Raw genomic sequence first — 19,303 nt, 5'->3', positions numbered from 1 at the left:
TGAGGTTGGTGAAGTGTGCATCCCTAGTTGCTTTTTTTTTGTTTGCATTATGGTTCTAATGCTATTTAGGGTTACTGCGCCCTATATGCCCTATACCATATGTTTCATTCTACTTCCACTGCCTTACATGTTATATGTGGACACTTGCCTTCCTGACTGTTGTTCACATGTTATAGACTGTGTCTCTTCTTTGTTTTCTTCTTGTTTGTTCTTGTTACTCCTTAAAATTCAATAAAAAGTATGTCAAAGAAAGGATAGAGAGTATAGCATTTAACACTTTGAAATTAGCAAAAAAATGGATACTTGTTGATATTGGTCATACCTAGTCACCTGGGTACTTTAATTTTTACACTGCATACTTGCTTTCGTATACTGCATACTATGAACTTGGGATTTCCATAGTACCAATGGTTGCATTAATTGGCTATTTTCCTTCATCATTCTCTAAAATTGTTACATTGTATCTCTTGTTACTAAACTGCAATTATTATTCTTAGTGTCTGTGAAGGTTTTCATTCATCCAGGTCATGGTATATCTGTAAAAAAATAAGTCAAGGCAACTGGACTTGCTGTATTTTTCTTGAAGACGTTTCCCTGGTCATCCAACCAGCTTTCTCAATTCAGAATGACTTGTACAAAAATTATCTGGGAATAAACAGGGCAGCCATGAGAAATTTTGGGGCCCCTTACACGGCTTTAGGCCAGGCCCCGCCGCGCACCGCTGGACGCAGGGCTTGTGACGCGCTGGACGCAGGGCTTAGTGACGTGCTGGACGCAGGGCTTAGAGACGCACTGGACACAGGACCTGAGAGTGACCCTGCAGAGCCCACCATAGATGCTGCACAGCCCATCTGAGACTGTCTATGTGGGCTCTGAAGGGGTCTCAGGTGGGCTGGTCAGGGCTGCATCCCTCCCTCCTTTCCTTTCCTTTCCTTCCTTCCTTCCTAGCTCCTCTTACCTGCACACATGGCCTCGTCTGCCGATGGACCGGCCAGAAGTGACGTCACTGACGTGACGTTAGCGTAGGGCCCTAGCTTGTCTCAAAGCCGCTGGAGCGGCAATGGTGGGGCCCTGCGCTGCTAGTGCCAGGCCTCCGCCTCCTCGCCCTTCACCGGTGGCCAATAGTCATGTAAGGGACCCGGGCGGGCCCCCCAGGCTGCCCGGGCCCCTAACATGAGTATCGGTTGTACCCCCCTGATGGCTGCCCTGGGAATAAATATGGTGAATCTTGCTCCAATCCACATAATCTGTTAATCGCAACCAGGTGTTGATTGCATTTGCATAATTGGAGTTTGGAGAATCCCAGTCCCGGGAATTAAACCCAGTCATTGCTTCAGATATGTGGATGACACTTGGATTAAGATTCACAAACAAGAGTTACAGGCTTTCACTGACCACATCAACTCAGTGGATCATAACATCAAGTTTACGTGGGAAGATATGCAAAACAATAAACTGGCTTTCTTGGACTGTTTAGTAACAGTAGAAGAGGAAGAGAGGCTGGAAATAGAGGTCTACCGAAAACCAACACACATGGACCAGTACCTGCTATTTGACTCCCACCACCCTTTAGACCACAAGTACTAGTTTACTTGTGGTACTAGTTTAAAAGAGGTGTGAAAGAGGCTATTTATGTAAAAATGAAGAAGCCAAGCTTGAATAGGGGTGGGGGGGGGGCATCTATTGTCTGCCACATACGATGCTGTTCTAACACCTCTCTCTGGTCAGGTTAATAACACCTCCTAGCTCCAATTATGCAAATGCAATCAACACCTGTTTGCGATTAACAGTTTATGTGGATTGGAGCAACAGTCACCATATTTATTCCCAGATAATTTTTGTACAAGTCATTCTTAATTGAGAAAGCTGGTTGGATGACCAGTGAAACATCTTCAAGAAAAATACAGCAAGTCCAGCTGCCTTGACTTATTTTTTACAGACATTATCCTTAGTGCCATCCAGTGGCCATAATTCAGTATTTTCCCAATTCACCATATGGATTAACCTGTTTTTACTATTGCCCATAATATTTGAAGAACTTTCACCCTACCACTGGAAAAACCTGGGGGCTCAAAGAATTTCTATAAGTATGCACAAGGGCCCCCTGTTGGTTGTGCCCAGTACTGATGAAGTTGAGCAAATATTCCCATAGCCATAACAGCCTATGTACTCCTTGCTTTCCCAGAACAGACAATCATAAAGCTTAGAACTGCATATTTTTTTTTAACAATACTTTCATTAAGTATTAGTGCTTGATAATTGTGTTCCTAATTGTAGTTAATTATTTAAGCTTAGAAATGTGTAATTACAGCAAGTTACAAATACAAGGAAGTATTAGCATTTTATTTTCATTTACCTGTTTAATTATAAAATAATCAACTATATATTAAAAGAGTTCAAATTGTTTGCTTCAAGCAATCATAATTTTGCCAGCGATCACTGCAATAATGATCACTGCAGGATCTCATGGGCAGTATGAGCTCATCTATAGTAAATCTGGTGCTATTAAAAGAAAATTTATTGTCACTCCCAGCCAGCAATGACTTTGGATTTTTTGTATTGTACAATGCCTCCACCTAGTGGAAGAATTTATGTACATCATGTATCAGTTGGAAGTCTTCAGATACTTGGACAGTTACTCAAGTAATGACTAGGATAACTACCTTTATTCCTATTTAGTCATAACCATTTTCTTGTTGATAGAATATAATAGTTCCTAAACACTGGTAATGGTCCCAGCATGGCCACAAAGTATTTAAAACTTAGGTTTCAAAAAACGCAAAACCTCTGCAACATAAAGTAGCTGTTCAACCATGATAAAGTGACCCAATTGGGGCCCAATCTTTGGCATTGTATGTAGTTTTCTTAGGGCGGCCATTATGTGCAGTGGCCAGTCAAGGGAGAACAGAGAAAGTGGGATTATAAGGCTCACTGGGGCTCTATGACTTGGTGATGTCTGAAGGCAAAGTCCTCAAACTGCAATGTTCCTGTAAAATAAAGCTCAGCACACCCGGGTTTTTCCATAGTGGTGCCAGACATCCCCCCTTACCACAGCAACATCTGAGATGAGTGTCCCAAACTGCAGGATCTTTTAGTGAATTTAAACAGGCTAATCATTTTAGATGACTGTAATTTGCCTGATATATGTGGCCCTAAACTACGCGGCTATGCGGGACTACAAGTCCCAGCAATACATGGCACCTCATGGTCCCCAGGACCTGTCACTGTAATTTGTTATCACATAGGGTACTTCTTAGCACCCTATGTGATAACAATAAAGTTAAGTGTAAAAAAAAAAAAATGCTCACAAAATAAATAAAAATGTACATACACAAAACAAAAAAACCCACAAAAATTTTAAAGTTCCCCACCCCCACATAGACGCGCAAAAATGCATTAGATGCGCCTAGACGCAAAAATTACGATTGCTCCAATTATGCCGCACGTGTTACATATCGCCGCAAACTTCACAATGAGAGCAATCATTTTAATCTTTTAAAGCGTCGCCTCTGTCCAATTTTGGCTATGGTGTTTTTTGCGATTTCGCGGGCGCACGCAATTTTAAGGCTTGACATGTTTGGTGTCTATTTACCCGATGTGACCCCGACTTTTATATTTTAGCAAAAAATTGGGTAAAAATAAATGTTTCCTAAAATAATAAAGGGAAAACCATTTTCTTTTTTTAAATATTCAGTACTTTTTTTGTTATATAGTAAAAAATAAAAACCCCAAAACTCTATGTGTCCCCCCAAAAAATGGTATAAAATTAATTTCAGTACGATGTTGCATGACGGAATAAGCGTCAGCCCAAAGTACCGCAGCGCTGAATACTGAAAAATGGCTTGGCCAGAAAGGAGGTGTAAACACCCCGGTCAGCAAGTGGTTAAAAAAAACATGTCTTACCTTTTAATTGTCTCTGTAGCAGGTCTTTGCAAACTTCACTCCCAATTTCAAAGCGACAGGAAACTCTGTCTGTCCTCATAGAAAGTCTAGGGACACGCTGAGCTTCATCACATTAACATACACTGCTCCTAGATCTTTAACCCTTTGTTAGGACAGACAGTGTTAAAACTAGTCTACAACTGATAATAAGATCTGCCAGCACAGTGCAGACAGTGCAGACAGGGTTGATTGTGGTAACCCCTTACATTCCAGAGGGAAATTCAGTAGAGAGAAAACACTCTTCTCTCATAATAGAGCAAGTAAAATGGTAAGCAGCATTTATAATTTTTTTAAGTTATGCTATGTTAATGGGAACATGTAACAAATAAAATAGGTGTTATCCCAATTGGGCTGCAAAAGTGGAAATACACTTTGGGGTCTTTTTATAAATTTTCCGCCCACCGAATGCTGTTCGAACAGAATTCCTATGCTCCTCAGCTCCATCTAGTGGCGGTAATGCCGTGCAAATGACATTTGCCCTCTGTATGGCTGGATGGAAGATTTACGAATAGACTCCTTTAAAGCAGACTTTTACCCCTTTCACTAAGAAACACAGCAGCATATAAGTTTGCATGCTGACAGGAATCATCTTGCATTCATTAGTTTAAAAAAAAATGTTTTTACTTACAATTACTGTTTTTCTATTTCCTGGTCCTCTTCGTCAATAGTGATGTAATTCAGTCCTAATGGATGCATCCAAAGAAGGCTACATCACAGTGCATTGCTGGGAAATCTCATCTTTAAATTGCAAGAACTTGCAAATCTCAGGGAAAGGCATTTTCTCCCCCACTGAGATGATGTGCACTGTCACTTGTTCCAGAGGGCAGACCCAGAAATCCAGATGGATTTTAGTGAAAATGGCCACCTGGAGAAGAATGGAGAGAAAAAGAAAAATAAGGTATGCAAAGAATAAAAGTCCTGCAATTATCTAGAAGTATCTGTTTGTAGATTGCCATTACTAAACATTTCTAAAGGTGTGTTTGTTGTCATTTTAAAGATAAGCATGAAGTTCCTTTTTAAGTTTTAGGGTAAGATCAGAGGCGTAACTAGAACCGTCAGGGCCCCGGTGCAAGAAACCATGAAGGGCCCCCCTCCCAACCGCCATGGCACCTCATGGTTTACAGGAAGGCTGCCGAGGTCTCCAGCAAGCGCGGGACCTCGGGCAGCCGCTTGTTTAAAATTTTAGTGCCGGTGTTCTGTTGAGAACGCCGACCCAGTATCTGCGCTTACAGACAGGATTACCGAGGAAACCGGCATTTATTTACAAAGTATTCGTTTGTAATGGTTAATTGTGACCGTTAATAATATGCCGTCCATGGCACTAAATGATGGAATATTATTAACGGTCACAATTAACAATTTAAACGAAATACTTTGTGAATAAATGCCTGTTTCCTCGATAATACTGGTCTGTGCACAAGCGCAGATGCTGAGGTCGGCAAATTCGACCACATCAGCGTTCTCGACAGAACACCTATATCTGCGTTTAGTATCGGGGCATTTTCATGAGTATAAGTACTCGTAAAAATGCCCAGTGTTGAGATCAGCACAAGTCTCTTGTGGCTTTAAACAAAATACATATTTGAACTTTTTTGAAATTTTGGCAAATTGGTTTTATGTGAAATGTAATATTGCATTTTACCAAAGTATTTAGTTTGTGAACTTAAAGTGGATCTGAAGATTTGCTATCTTAAAAAGAACATCTTTAAATATGTATTGTGTCTAAACAGCACCCTAAAACATTTACCTTTTGTCTTGAATTCCTTCTGCAAAGTAGCAATGTTATTTCTAGTGCATCCTGTGTGTGTATATACAGCCAAACTCCGTGTAGCATCAACACACTTAAAGGCAGCTTTAAAATCATATAACAGTTTTTTTTTTAAACACACTAAAGCAAAAAATAAATCCCCATAAATACTGCCCCTCAATAAATATTTAAATGGGACACCCATAATTCATTAGGCTATCCATTGCACATGGAAAAACAAACTGTTCCCCAACCTATTTGTGCATGCCCGTATTTTACAAAATCTACTAGAAGGAAGAGAAACAAATCAAGAATTTCCCGAGAGTGTACAATCATTCCTGATATTACAGGCATGTCAAAAAAGACATGGTTTTGGTGGTGTCCAAAGTTTGTTGCAGCATTATGGCGGTTTGGGATCCTTGAAGGCAATTTTCTGGGTTGGATAATTTGACGGGGGACCCATCAATGGTGTTGGTGGCCTTCTGTGGTGGTCAGGTCAAACCTTATGACCTGGTAATAGGGACCACGGTGGGTCTGCGGGCGATTGAAGCGGTGTATGGAGGCGGTGTATGGCGGCTGGGGTCATTCCGTTTTAAGAAAGGTGCCCGCAGACACTGGTCCGAGTTTGGATAGTGAGTGACTTCAAGGACCTTGAAACCTAGCAAGTCCTACTGTATGGTTACTTGGTTATTGTTGTTTTGATTGTTATTTATAAGAGTTATTTATAAAAGTTTTGTAATAAAAGGCTGCTGTGGCCATTTATACTCCAACCCTGGTGTAGCGTGTTAATTGGAAGGAAGGGGGTGGGGAATCGAAGGTAAAGGGGGGTGGTGGCAGTAAAAGGGGACCTCTGAGCTAAATTAGTCATGGTTACGTTCAATGTTTAGTCATAATGATCACTCTAAAACCTGTACATGTTGCAGAACGTTTGCTTGGACTTAACAAGAAAAGAGTGAGCTTCAAAGCATACCATCTGTTTAGTTCAACACTTTGTAGCCAGTCTCAAAGAAGAAAATGATGAAACCCATGTATTGGAGAAAAAAATTTAAGGCACAGAGGAAACTAAAAATGCTTATCACAATTGGTGATAATAGGTGACTAAAAGTAAAATTAATTTATTTCATTTTCAGATGTAAGCTTTAGGATAGGAAGGTCAAAAAGAATGTCAGGAAGGAATAAAACAGAGAAAATGTGCACACAAAATAAAGTTCTACAGAATCAAAATCCACTATAAGAACAATTTTCCAACAATCCTTTAGGCAACAAATTTTCGTTAGTAAACTTTCATACATGCCGGATAGTTTTCTGGTAACATTCGACTTTCTCTTTTGTAGCCAACTATTTATTTTTTTAAAATAAGTTTGCGTAACCAGGTTTGGCACAGCGTGTTTTGCAGGGGACTCTTACCTAAAGCTGAACTTCAGGAAAACAGCTAAATACACTGTTGAGATACATAGACTAAAGCTGTTATACTTGCCAAAAGGTAAAGTATTTCTATTCCTGCAGTCATGAAATGTACACATCTCTGCCACAAAGCAGAGCCCTGAATTTTCTCTTCTGTAGTAAAGTGACACATACAGATCTTGTCCCTCCCCCCAACCTGTGACTGGACAGTGAAAGGAAAAGTGGCAGACAGAGGAGTTCATCTCTTGGTCACTTTGCTTTATTCTCCTATCATCATACTCCTTGCACTGCGGTACAACTACTACTGCTCCCTTCCCCAGTCTGAGAATTTTGCTGTACAGGGATCTGCAGGAGACTGGTCTCAAGTCAAATTCAGGTAATGACACGGCTTGCATTTAAAAAAAAAAAAATACATTTAAAAATGATCTAAAAAGAATAAAGCCTATATTTTTGCCTTTCATATCTGCCTGGAGTTTAGCTTTAATAACACATTTCCACATCTGATGGACCTTCTTCATGAAGATTTATGTGCTCTACGACTACGTCCTGGATAGGGTGAAACTCCTGATTTCCTATTCTGCTCGGTACCACAGAGGTACCAAGCAGAAAAGCTGAGCCGAATGCGGTGGCATTCGGCTATTCACTCACTGCCGTTCGGCCCCTATGTGAATAGGGGTGAACGACAGCGAGTGAGCTTTCGGAGCTTCAGCTCAGCCGATCCAGATGTTAGATTGGCTGAGTCGAAGTCCTTCTGCACTTCGGCTGCGAAGTGCAGCCGAAGGCAGCCGATATACGGCTGAAATCAGCCGTACTGAGCCATAGTGAATAGCCGAACATTGTACACAAAATGACTAAAAGTAGCGTGCAAAAATGGTGTCATGGTGGATGAAAACACAGGAAAATAGGTGTCTGTGTGTTACTGGGTAGGCACTAGAGGCGCAGATTCTAAGAAGGGCCAGGTGTTTGACAGAGCCTCTAAAGATGAGAATGATTGGCTGCTGGACACCTTCCAGGTTGCGGCCCTCTAGCACGCCCACACAGACACAGAGGCTAGTTGTAGCACCAAGGTAACAGCAGGCAGGGGTGAAGCCTATACACAGACAGTGGTTCTTGATACTGAGGAACACAAGGGTAGAAGTCTAAAAAATTGTGTGAAAGGAGGCAGCAACAGCACGGCAATCCGGGATACACTGAAGAGCGAGGATGCAAGAAACAGGCAGCCACACAAGAGGACAGACACACAGGGAAGCACAGGTGCAAGGGCTCACTGAGAAGATGATGATCAATCCACTTGCTGGACGTGCAGGATCTCACTGGGAGCAAGAGGGAATCCAGAGACACACAGGTTAAGTAGGTAATAGCAAACCGCAGGGATTTCAAAGGCAAGCAATAAACGGAGAGTCCGACAGAGTGTAAAGACACGTTGCTCGAACGGAACAAGTGAGCTGGACTTTTAATTGAGAGATTCAGAGTGGATTGGCAGGAAGCCGAGCAGCTCGGATAGGAGGTAAAAACCGGCGGCGGATCATAACACAGGGAAGTGTGACAGTGTGCTATCACTCATAAAAATAGATTTCCCTTACTGTTGACCATCCAATGATTTTCACCTTTCATGTTTTGCTGAAATAAAAACCTATATAATGAGCATTTATGCAGCCATTAGTAGTAGCAGGGATGGATGTATAGATTTATGTTGTCAGCCATAAGTGGTATGTCCTCCTTCCCATACTTTTAAACTAACTAGAAAATACTCTGTTAGTAGGGTTGGGCTCGATGTTCGAGTCGAAAGTGACTTAGACTCAAACATCGCTAGTTCGTGTGTTCGCCGAACACACGAACTATAAGGTCGTTCGGAGATCTGTTCAACTATGCGCCTTGTGAAGCCCTAATTGACTAAAGGCTTGCACCTGACCACAGGTCAGGTGCAAGACATTTCCCAATCAGGGGACAGAGAACAGTGAGAGCCATGATTGGGCAAAGTCATGATGACTCTGCCCAATCATGGCTCACCCTGTTACAACCGTAAACAGTTGGGTGGAGCTAGCTGTCACTGCTAGCTCCGGCCAAATGTTTTTATGTTACCGGCATTATGCGGCGGGTGTTCGTCGCAGTGGATGGGACGGCGGTCGTTGTCTTTTTTTTAAATTATGTTTTTGGTTGTTTTTTTTCCAACGCTGGACGCCATGATTGACCCCGAATTACATCAGTGGATCAATTTTTGGGGTTTATTTTTTTACATTAAAGTCTTGTCAAAAGCCTGCCTTTTGGGTTTTTTCCAAATAAAGGATTTTTTCAAAAGTCTGGACTTCTTTTTATTTACAATTTTATTTAACCCTTTAGTGAATGGGTGGGGGTACAAGTCCCCCTTACACATTGACAAGGGGGGGGCGGCATCTGGGTGCCCCTTTATTAAAGGTGTACCCTGATGTGAATATGCCCCCCTGCCCGCAGACCCCCACAACCAATGCCCCAGGGCTTGTGGGCAAGAGGCCCTTGTCCCCATCGGCATGGGGACAAGGTGCTTTTTTGCAGGGGTGACCCTGGAAAAGCACCCTCCAAGTGCCGAGGGCATGTGGCCTGGTATGGGAGGGAGTGGGGGCGCTCGCTTGTCCCCCCCTTTCCGGCCCTGCCAGGCCTATGCTCGGATTAAGGGTCTGGTATGGTATTTTAGGGGGGACTCTCATGTTTTTCTCCCCATTTTTGGGGTGGGGTTCCTCCTTAAAATTCCTACCAGACCTTAAGCACCTGGTATGACTAAGGGGGAACCCCACACACTTTTTTTTGTTTTTGTTGTGTTTTTTTACACGGGGTCCCTCCTAAATATTTCTACCAGATTTTAAGAGTCTGGTATGATTTTTTTCTAAATGTGGTCCCTCCTAACATTCCTACCAGACCTAAAGGGTCTGGTATTGTTTAGGAGGGGGAAGAACCGCATGCTTTAAGAATAAAAAAAAAACAATATTTTTGTTTCTTTAGAAATGTCAGTTTTGCTGCAGCAGGTTCTATACATCATACATATTTGCCAGTTTACAGGCAATTTAAGGGGACCCCCAGGCACGATATTAAGAGGATTTTTTTTATTTTTATTGTTAGCCTTTAAGTGATGTTAAAATCACTGCTCCTTTAAAAACTGAATTTTTGGAAAGTTTTTTTTCATTGAGTCATGTCCCCCAGGGCAGTACCCGGATCCCCATACACCTTTTATGGCCAATAACGTGCATATAAGCCCTCTTAAAGGGGACAATTGTTTTTGAAAGTTCTACCCCCATTGACTTGCATTGAGTTTGAATTCAAACTTTTTGGATGTTCTAAATTTCTAATTCGAACATAACTCGGGCCTGTTCAGCCCATCACTATTCACTATATTACATTAGCTCACACCTGCTGGACCTTAAATAGAGATACATTTTTTGCCCCACCATAAGATTTTAGGAAGATTTTGAGGATTTAAATTCAGCTGAACAGGCAAATCTTTTAGGTGAATTGATCAGGGCATCTTGCAACAACCCAAAAAGCTTTGTGCACCCTTTAAGTCCAATTCACACCTGAGCATAGCAAGAACAAATGCTGTGTTTGCACAGATTTGTGCTTGTTTTCTATGATTGCCATGTGTTCCCATTGATTCCAAATCATGCGGAAAAGCAGTGCATGAAGCAAAATCTGTGATATGCATTCCGCATTTCTTTCTCTGCGTTTGTGCACGTTTTATCCATGTTTGGGGTGTCATTAATTGGTAATGGCTCAGCAAGCGCATTTCACATTCACGAACGCATATCAAAGCATGCATGTTTGGGGGGGCATTTGATGCGTGTACATGAAACGTTCAGGTGTGAATTGGGCCTTAAAGTAGTGTTAAAAGGAAGGAAACCACCCAATAACAGGATATCAGGGCCAATGCTCAGGGGACCAGCTGATTCTGCAGGAAACTGAAACTTTTAATCAAGAAATTGTGGGGTCTATTCACTAAGCTGCCGAAGGCAGCCGAGTGAACGACCGACCCGAAGTGAAGTGAGCCGAACGCTGTTCGGCTATTCACTTCAGGTTTGTACGGCTGATTTCAGCCGTAGTTCTGCAGTGAGTAAATAGCCGAATGCCGCTGAGCAGAATTCGGCTCGGCTGTTCTGCTTGGTCCCTTTGTGGCACCAAGCAGAATAGAAAAATAGTTCAAAAAGTAGGAAAAAAAAAGAAAACGATTGTGCGGAGCTAGCAGTGACAGCTAGCTCCCCCCCAACTGTTTTCTATTGGCCGGGCGGTTATGCTGCCATCAAAACAAAAACAAAAAATTACGCCATAGGAATGCATTGCTAGATTCCTATTGGCTATTTTAATTTGCAATAGCCAATAGCAAACTAGCTATTGCACCCGCCCTCTGCTGCTGTCAATCACTAGAGGGGACCTGATGGAGAACTGCAGGTCCCCTCTGCTGATTGACAGCAGCAGTGGGCGAGTGCAATAGCTAGTTTGCTATTGGCTATTGCAAATTGAAATAACCAATAGGAATCTAGCAATGCATTCCTGTGGTGAAAAAAACATTTTTATTCTGACGGCAGCCAACGGCTCATGTCAGAATTTAAAAAAAAAAAGCGGGGAAAGGTTTACTCTGCTCGATCGAGCAGTCTCCGCCCAGCTGTCAGAAGCAGGCCAGCTTCGCCTTTCACCTCGGCTCAGTCAAGCCGAGGCATATGCCTTCGGCTCGACTGAGCCACCCGGCCCTCTTCGGGAGCTGTACGGGCTATAGTGAATAGCCCGTACAACTGCCCTTCGGTTCTACTGAACCGAAGGGGTCCTGGGGCCGAAGCTAGCCGAAGGATCAGCCGAAGCTACGGCTAGATCCTTCGGCTGCTTCGTGAATAGACCCCTGTAAGTTATTTCATCAGCATTTGAAATAGCTTGAAATATTTTGACATTAATATCACTTTAAACCTGGACAACAGAATCAGAAGAGCCAATAATCATTTAAAATAGTTACTCCAGCCCCCTCAGTATAAAAAGAGGTGAGGGCTCAGAAAAGTCATAGGGGTCCATTTCTAAAGATTTCACACAAGATTTATAAAACTTTCCAATTTTTCACACTTTGTTCCAATTGAATTAAACCAGAAAAATGTATGAATCTTGGGTGAAATAGTGTGAATCCTGTGTGGAAATATGTATAAATAGATTCCACAGTGTCACTGTGTATTAGTTGCTTTAGGGACTGGAGCTGACAAACTTCATAAGTAGAGGTAAGGGTCAGTGCGTTACTTTAATGATATGCAGTGATATGATCTTTTGCGTCTCCCCCCATTCCCCGCTTTCTTAAAGCTTACAATTCCTTATTTTACCCAAAAGTCCTTACAAGGACTACTATCGTGCACAGATACATTGTTATGTTAAAAAAAGACAGAAGTCCATCGAGTTATCTGTGTCAGCAAAATGTTTAATTGCTAGCTCCTGAGGATCACCCCCTTTGCTGCTTTTCAGTGTGTGTGTTATTATTAGGGGCTATTTTTCTTTAATTGTAGGCTAAAGTTGATTTCAGTGCAGTGGCTATTTTTTGCTGCTGTCTTGTTCATAGCAAGCCTTTTTGTTTTTGCTGCAAATCTTTCCTATAAAACCAAGCTAAAGGGCTATTGTTTCAGGAGCTGGCTTAACTCATGTTATCGGGGACCAGCAGTTTATACTGTTTAGGTTATATCCTCTTTTTCAGCAGACTGTTGAGCAATCAATTTGTTCAAAAGTCTGCTAACCTGCTATGCAACCTCTTACCTAGATTTGACCTTCCTGATGGATTATATATTGTTCCAGCTTAACATTAATTTGGCTTATAGTTTCAACATTGCATTAAACTTTATGTTTCTGCTGATCCGATCTGCTGCTTCCATTTTTGAGAATGGCTCTGATAAATTATTTATCATGGAAGGTTACATCTCAGTAAGCTTCGGTTTAATGGGAGATTCTTTTTACCGTCTTTTGATTCATAAAAAAAAAAAACAACACATTGTAAATTATTAGTATTCTCCCTAGCACCCAACAGATGGCAGCAGAGGAAAGTGGAACATGTATTTTATATTACTATTGCAAGGCTCTCATATTGAATAGATTGCAGTTTCAGAGCTGGTTATCCAAATATACATGGTAATTTTGTATGCTAGTTATTACTGAAGAAAGGACCAGTAAGGGTTTTAGCTACTTTTTTGTATCCATATACTGGTTACACATCTTGAGATGGCAATACTTAAGCTGGAATAGTGTGGACAGGGGAATCCCCGGAACAATGTTCAGCTGATAATTTTTGGGCTAGTTCCTTCGATAAAAGTCCGTTTAAAAAATCGTCTTTTGTTGAATGGAAGCATACCAATGGGGCCACACACTGCTCAAATTTCAGCTGGACTAAGCCGAAACTCAAGCAATGCATGACCAGCTTAATTCTCATGAGGTATGGCTCTGGATGACATATAGAAAATCACTTATTCCAATTATATGTAGTTATTTAAACTAATGGTAACCCAACAGATTCCATCCAGATGATATCTGACACAGAACTACGCATACTACTAATATTTTGTCTTGCATAAGACCTGGAGTATTTCATGTAGTATTTTTATCTTAACAATTCAAAGTAAGCAAATACTAAAGAAAGCTCCATAGATTCACCGCTTCATTCTAAGTTCCGCTTCAGTCAGTCCACATTCTGGGTACAGGCTTCCCACTTAATCAAACGAATCCTCAAAAGATCAGCCGCACAAAACCAGAATGAGTGCAATCCAAAAGTTAATTGAAATAATCCAAATAGGTTCCAAAAAAAAAAGTAAATGCAAGAGAACAATGAACAGCGTGTACATCACCATGGACATCTCCCACACCACTCCAACGCCACTCACGCATTTCACCATCTGGGCTTAATCATAGATGTGGTGAAACACGTGAGCAGCGTTGGCGTGGTGTGGGAGATGCCCATGGTGCCTGTTTGGATTATTTCAATAAACTTTTGTTTGTGTGGCTGATCTTTTAAGAAAGCAAATACTAAGTTATGTCTGTGAAGGTTCTCATTCATCTAGGTCATAGTAAATCTGTAAAAAATAGGTCAGGGCAACTGGACTTGCTGTATCTTCAAGAAAAATACAGCAAGTCCAGTTGCCTTGACTTATTTTTTACAGATATACTAAGTTACTTAATTTGTCATATACGTGAAGATGCAAGCCATCACTGGGTATCTCTTGCTGTTTCTAGAACCGGCAACACTGTACCCAAATTAAAGCTCAACTCCACTCAACAAATATTTTTTCCTAACAGTCCCTCCCACCCACCTCTAACCCATCCTGATCCTTTGCTGCCCCTTACCTTGTGAAGTCAGGTATTCTTGTAAAATCCCCCTCTAGGTCGCTTACCGCTGCTGTTTCTGGGTGGAAGGGGGCCACAAATCCAGCAGTGTGATGGCACCTGAGACTGCCAGTCCCTTTCAATCCTTTTCGATGATATCAGTCCTCTTCTGGATCCTGAGAGGACCCTGGTAAATGGACATTCAATCTATAATGTCCACGTAACGCTGATGTGGACATGAGAAGACCTCATAACCGCAGCTTCTGGTAAGTAAAAAATTACTTTCAGATAGGGGTTTTTTTCATCCAGCAATCAGGTAGTGCGGCATGGGAGGAAGGGGTGGGCGGGGGTGAAATGTATCCTAGAGTTTCCCATACTTTTTGTTATCAAACATGTAAAAAAAAATGCCAGTAGCAGTATGATAACCCCTAAATGACCCCTTTTTTTGAAAAGTAGACACCCCAAATGATCTCACAGTGAATTAAAATCTATTAACATTAATCAGCTGCTGCTGCCCTCTTCAGTCATAAAACTTCATTTATAAGTTACTATTATGATTCTTCCTCTGTTGTAAGAGGAAGGGGAGGGATCTCTAATGTAAACAGCCGTGTGTCTACATTTGTAATTGCTCTGATTGGTCATCACAGTTATCACATGATGCAGAGCTGCTCGCATTGGCTCGGACTGGCCATCTAATGATGGCTCGGTTCACTGTCAAAAACCGGCCACCCATGTGTGTTTTCTCCAGTGCTGTTTATAAAATGTACTGGGAAAACAACAGTCCACCATTCCACAATTCAAGAAAGGTGCCACTATAGAAAAGTGGTCAAAGAATATGGAGATTGTTACCTGGCTGCCATGCTGTGCCAGTGGTTTTAAAACTTTCTGAGGCACTGATCTTGAACAAGTATGCAAATCAAAGGTTCTGACTTCTCTTGGACTTTCTAATGTATAAGTTTTTTCCTGATATTATGTCTACTCACCAGATAAGAACTTTTTCTTCCTAGTGTTATTACTTTTGTGACCTGGTAGCAGAATTTTCACATTGACCTCCACTGTGGGATGATGCAAAGATGATTAGGTTTGCTTGAATATTTTTAGCAGAAGAGACTCTGTAAAAAACAAATCACAGATTGGAAAAGTTCTCATCTGACATCAGTATAATATAAGATACTTAATAGTATCCCAGTATACTGGGAGAGTCAAAACCAAGTTCCTAAATGACAGTTGTCAGCCAAATATAATGGGTCAGGTTGACATCTCTGTATGTACCAGAAGTTATTTATACCAGCAATTACCACTTGATTCCTTTTCAAAACAATAGCATATGCATACTGTATTGAATTATACACTGTGTACAATTTTTTGTTGAGCTGAAAATTACTTCATTCAGTAAGAAAGTCAAAACAGCAATAATGATGCACTTAGCACAATGTGCAGTAAACCATAGCACAACATTAGATTTCAGTTTACTGTAGCCAGAGCACCTAAAGAAAATTTACTTTTTTTGTATTATAGTTAGGCATAATAAATAAAATATTTTACCTTTTAATTTTATTGGTTTTATACTTAAAAAACATGCAACAAAATAAAGAGAACAACAGCAAACAACATTAGTTATAGACTCTCTTAATACAATTCAAAGGTATATATACATAGTGCTATGAGAAAAAGATGAGCAAGCAATTCAACAAGAGAATGCATGGCCATGAAATCACAAAGAAAAAGAAAGAAAAAGGGCAAAAGTAGTACTGAGGGTTAGATCCATTACGAGTAAAAGGGAATCATGTGGACATAAGAGAAGTGTGGAGAGTGTTTAAGAAGAGGCAATCCATAGACCACATATTTTGTCAAATAATTGTGATTTCCCAAACAGTCCACAAGGTTTTCTATACAGAGAAAGGCTTGAGTGAACAAGGCATTTCTGCTTTGGGGGATGATGGGCCTTCCATAATTTTTTTAAGTGAAATGGTGCATTTTAATATTATGCAATAATCTCTCTATCATCAGGTGAAGCTTTAGGTTTCTTTGTACATGATTTCTCTCTATCTCCTTTATTGTATAAACCTAATGTTTGGAATTACAGGTGACGTTTGCACATAAGTGAGGAATGACTTATCCCTTATGAGATTTCTCCATTCAAGGTTTTCAATTAGCAACAACATGCCTGAAAGTGGTAACTCCTTCTGTGCTTTCACATACTATATATTCCTAATAAGAAGAATACTTTTCATGTATTAAATGTTTATCTGTAACAAACCAAATGCACATGTAGCGCTACCCCCCAAAAGGGCCACAGTATGAACTCAGGCCCTTCTGACCAATTCAGGATGCACACAGATGGATTCAGCCACATATCACTAAAGAACCAATTACTGGATGGCTAGAAGACACTATAATACCTGAGGATGGCGTTAGATTCTGTGCACTATCACTTTAAATCTCTATCTCTCAGCACAGGCTGTCACTTACACACCCAAAGTCCAGATGCTCTGAAACAAAGTGCTTTCTCCAGGACACAGTACCTTTTGCTCTCAGTACTTTTCCTTTTGCAGCAGCTCTGTCCTCTTTCTCCTTACTGTCTGTTTATGCACACTAATGGGAAAAAGAACACACACACTCAGGCCTGGGTAACACCTGGGCGATCTGTGACCGTGTGGCAATCGTGCACGATACCGCACGGATTGCCATTCGGTCACGGAGCCAGCCACCTACACCGATCGTGCTGAAGCTGCCATTATTTGCTAATGGCACCCCAGTCGCGCCGGGCAGATTGTGCGGTTTCCTGCCACGATTCGGCCTGTGGAACCGATGATCGCAACCAAAACAGCTGTGTGTCACAAGTTGCAATTGCAAAAAAAGTTTTGCTATTGCAGCGCGAATATAACCCCATTCAAATCAATGGGCCGTGCGGAAATCGAGGTGTGCAATTGTGCTCGATTGCAGGGTCCCGGGACGCACGTCCCTTATCGCCCAGGTCTGCACCAGCCCTGATATCAATAGAGCTGCGCGGCAATCGCTGTGTGCAATTGTGCATGATCGTGCAGTCCCGGAGACACGCATCCCGGATCGCCCAGGTCTGCACCCGCCCGGAGCCTCTTTACTTGCTCTGCAAGGCTGACAGGTAGCCAGTCCTCCCTCCAGCAATTCAGAGCCTTCTCTCCTCTCCTGGGTGTTGGGCGTGGCTAAAATGGCCTGGCAGCCCATTACAGTACTCCTGTGCTGCTAGCCAATCAAATCCTTCTTAGCCTCTGTTAGGGAGGGGCTTTCTCTTCAGCTACAGCAACAAGCAATTATAGAGCAAGGCTGCAGCCAATAGGGTATCTCCCTCAGTCTCTCCTCTATTCCTGAGCTGTCAATCAAGCAGGGAGAAATCTATTGTAGTGTTTCAAGGAGCAATACTCTGCCTGTGCAACACACATATTTAACAAAAAATAAGATTGACATAAAACCATTATACTTTCTCTTTAAGACTTGAGTTTGCATAGCTTACAATAGGTTACAGTACTTTGCACATCATCAAGGTCTTTGCCATATGGAATATACCTTGTAGTCATTTCATGTTACATCTCTGCAAGAGATCTCTAATTCTGAACATTCTTCAAAACAACACAAAGTTAAGCACCATCCTACACAAATCCAAGTCTGACTAATCAGCTACAACATTTATTGAAAATGTTTTTGTGGGAAAACAAAGTTAAAGCATAAAATGCCTGTATTGGCATCACTGTATATGATTCTATTAACCAGTTGACATCCGCGGTGTTAAACCCCCTTCCCATCCAGGCCATTTTTCAGTATTCAGCGCTGCGTTATGTATATATATATATATTAGGGATGCAGCAAAATTTCAGCCGCCGAAACATATTAGCTGAAAATGGTACTTTTCACAAAATTGCAGTGCATCCATGGTTTCTCTACTCCTCGCTGGGCATTGCTCTGTGTCCCCTCTGACATAGAATAGCGTCCAGCAGGGAGGATAAAAAAACTTTCAGGAGGCCAAGTGAGGCAGGGAGGAGAGCACTGTCAGCTGTCACAGGAAGCTGAGCTCTCCTCCCACACTGGGAGCTCAGCCTCCTGTGACATCCATAGGAGTCAGGATGGAGAGCGGTTACAAGCACTCGAATAAGCAGCTGATCGCAGAGTGCTTGTAAATAATTGAGGACATAGTATGTTTACTGTATCCCTAATCATGAATGAATAGGAAGTACTCTACATCACTTCCGGTTCATTCATGATTGTGGACATAGTAACTCATACTATATCCACAGTTTATGAATGGACAGGAGCACTCATTATAGAGGCTTCCTGTTCATTTATAACAGGGGCTGCAGAAAAAGAGATTGAGGACTCTGTGTCTTCAATCTCTTTTTCTTTTACAAAAGGTAAATATTAGGGGTCTTTAGACCCATGATTTTTCCCCAGAGTCCCTATTAGTCTGGGAATTATTTTAAAAGATTGCCAAATGATTTGAAATCAATCATTCCACTGTAAGGAAAGTAATCTTCAAGTGCCACAGATTTTGAACAACTGCTTATTTGTCCAGGACTTGTCGGCCCAGAAAATTCAACCCAAGAGCTGACCATTTGATGCTAAAAAGAAGTGGTTTGGTCAAAGTAACATTACACATGTTTGCCGCAAACCAAAGACAGCATTTCAGAAGAGGAACCTCATAACAACTGTGAAATATAGCGGTGGAAATGTTATGGTTTGCAGTTGCTTTGCTGCTTCAAGACATCTGCAGGTCACGGCATTAAATCAACCATATATTATGCATCATATCAAAGTGTGCTTATTGGGAATGTGAGGGTGATTCATGAAAACTGGAGCAGACAGAACCTGGAGCAGTTGCCCATAGTAACCAATCAGCTTCTTTCTTCAGTTTGTTCAGTTAGGCTTTAAAAATGAAAG

This window comes from Nanorana parkeri, unplaced genomic scaffold, assembly GCF_000935625.1.
Source record: "Nanorana parkeri isolate BGI_ZX_2015 unplaced genomic scaffold, ASM93562v1 scaffold175, whole genome shotgun sequence".
NCBI classification, from domain to species: Eukaryota; Metazoa; Chordata; class Amphibia; order Anura; family Dicroglossidae; genus Nanorana; species Nanorana parkeri.
Note: the sequence above shows the minus strand (reverse complement) of the source record.